Raw genomic sequence first — 3,126 nt, 5'->3', positions numbered from 1 at the left:
TAGCACATTGCTAGGCACACAGAAAATGCTCAGAAGATGTTTGCTGTGGTCTTAATATTTTTATTGAGTCATGTTTTAATTGTATTACCTTGGGTAAAGTCTGATAAGGCCAGATGCAGAACAGAAGAGATAAACTGGAAAGAGTTTTACAGATTTGCTACTCACTGCCCTGTGGGGAAAATGCAGTGGGCCACTCCACGGAGTGTTGGCCACCAGGGTTGACAGGAGGAGACAGTAGGAACAGGGAGGGCGTCTTCATTGAGAAGAAGCAGGGAAGTCGGGGGAGGCTGGGAAAGCAGGCTTAGCATTGGCTAGTCTGAGTCATTTCAGTGGACTCCCAGCCATTGGGGCTGTCCTGAGTTACCTGGTATCTGCCCCGGGATGATTACGGCAGGTGGATAGTGGCTCCAAGTGTGAGACCCTAATTGTATTAGTCTGTTTCACCCTGCTGAGACTGGTTAATTTATAAAGAAAAAGAGGTTTAATGGACTCACAGTTCCATGTGGCTGGGGAGGCCTCATGATCATGGCAGAAGGAGAAAGGCACGTCTTACATGGCTGCAGCAAGAGAGAATGAGAACCAAGCAAAAGGAGTTTCCCCTTATAAAACCATCAGATCTAATGAGACTGATTCACTACCACAAGAACAGTATGAGGGAAACTGCCCCCATGATTCAATTATCTCCCACCAGCTACTCCTACAACCTGTGGGAATCGTGGGAGCTACAATTCAACATGAGATTTGGGTGGGGACACAGAGCCAAACCATATCACTAATACAAGAGGTAGCTGGGAATACTGACGTCATCAGCTGCTCAAAAAGGGGGAACTGACTGCTTCTAGCCAAGTCCTCAAAACTAGGCCAAAGCAGCATTATAAAATCTACATTATAAGGTAAAAGTCACACTACATACAATCAGCCATTTTAAAATATAACATTCAATGGCATTTAAAATACTCACAATGTTGTGCAACCAACCACCACCTCTGTCTAGTTCCAAAACACTGTCATCATCCCAAAAGAAACTCTGGACTCATTAAGCAGTTACTCTCCATTCTCCCACTGCTACCACCTCATTTCCAGCCCTGCCAAATCCTGGCAACGACCAATCTGCCTTCTGTCTGTAAGGGCTTACCTATTCCAGATATATGATATAAATTTAATCATACAAAGTGTGACTATCATGGGCTGAATTACGCCTCCCTAAAATTCACATGTTGAAGCTCTCAATTCCCAATGAGACCATATTTGGAGATGGGGCTTTTTAAGAGGTAATTAAGGTTACATTAGATCATAAGGGTGGGGCCCTAATCCAATAGGAGTGGTGTCCTTATCAGAAGAGGAACACACGCCAGGGATGTGAGTGCACAAAGGAAAGGCCATGTGAGGACATAACAAGGTGGCGGCCATCTGCATGCCAAGGAGAAAAGCTCTGCCAACACCTTGATCTAAAACTAACCTGCCAACACCTTGATCTTAAAACTTCTAGCTTCAAGAACTGGGAGGAATCAATTTCTGTTCTTCAAGCTGCCCAGTCTGTGATATTTCATTATGGCAGCCTGAGCAAATTAACACAGTGGCCTTTTGTGTCACATAGCATAAAGTTTTCAATGTATTGTACGAGGTATCAGTACTTCACTCCTTTTCGTGGCTGAATAATATTCCATTATATGTATATACCACAATTTTTTTACCCACTCATCCATTAATGGATATTTGGGTTATTTCTATCTTTTGGATACTGTGAATAATGCTGCCATGAATATTCATGTCCATCCATTTCTTTGAGTAACAGTTTTTAATTATTTTAAATACATAGGAATGAAATTGCAGGGCCATATGGTAATTCTATATTTACCTTTTCAGGAACTAACAAACTTGTTATTTTTAAAGCATTCACTTCAGTGCCTATCACGTACAGGCCCTGTTTCACAGAGTGGGTGGAAATATCAATGAACCATCATCCCTGCCCTACTGCCTCTGTAGGTTCTCACTGTCTGTGAGAACCACTCCTCCAAAAGAAAAGCAGTAGGTATAATTTTCCATGGTATCTTAGTTTTATTCAAAATGAGTACCTGGGCAAACTCGTGACAACTGAACCTCTAATGTCAAAGTAGCCTTTGTCTTCCAAATATTTATATTTCAAATGTTTATGGGTAAATATACCTATTCTCTTAATTAATGATGATATCCTCTAAGTAGGCCAAACTTGACCTTCTATAGCATCAAATTAATAAAATATATTTCTAGGCCTCTGATCATACACATCCATGCATGAATGGATACAAAATGACAGAAAGGTCAGAGAGACAAAGACTGGCAAGCTGAAGAGGGATTGATTAATAGAGTTCACAGAAACATGGTCAGGAAGAAAACATAGATCTCAGAGAACCTAAGCCAGGGCAGAGATTCAAAGAGGAGAACAACACAAGAATGCCAGGATGCAGAGAGGATCTACCAGTTTTGGAAGGAGGCAGGGTTAAGAGATGAGAGAGGAATGTTAGTTTCATGCCCTTGCCAATATCTTTCATGGTTAATTACACCCTGACAGCCAATAAATTCCTCTAATAGTTTTCATTGGAGAAACTATTCTTCTACCCACTCCTACAAATATGAAGCAGTGTCGCTGGTCCAGACTAGCTTCCAGAATCACCCAAGTGGTGCTGATTATCAATGGTGGGTGTGGACAACGGAGAAAACAAGAAGGCATTTTTCTGAGAGCCCTTTTGGCAAAAATCACCATGTATGGTAAATACCAGATTCCACACATCAAGTGTCCTTATTTCCTAAATGAAAGAAATAACTGGCCGGGCGCGGTGGCTCAAGCCTGTAATCCCAGCACTTTGGGAGGCCGAGGCGGGTGGATCACGAGGTCAGGAGATCGAGACCATCCTGGCTAACACAGTGAAACCCCGTCTCTACTAAAAATACAAAAAACTAGCCGGGCGTGGTGGCGGGCGCCTGTAGTCCCAGCTACTCGGAGGCTGAGGCAGGAGAATGGCGTGAACCCGGGAGGTGGAGCTTGCAGTGAGCTGAGATCGCACCACTGCACTCCAGCCTGGGCGACAGAGCGAGACTCCGTCTCAAAAAAAAACAAAAACAAAAACAAAAAAAAACAAAACGAAA

Source organism: Theropithecus gelada, chromosome 3, assembly GCF_003255815.1.
Source record: "Theropithecus gelada isolate Dixy chromosome 3, Tgel_1.0, whole genome shotgun sequence".
Lineage (NCBI taxonomy): Eukaryota > Metazoa > Chordata > Mammalia > Primates > Cercopithecidae > Theropithecus > Theropithecus gelada.
Note: the sequence above shows the minus strand (reverse complement) of the source record.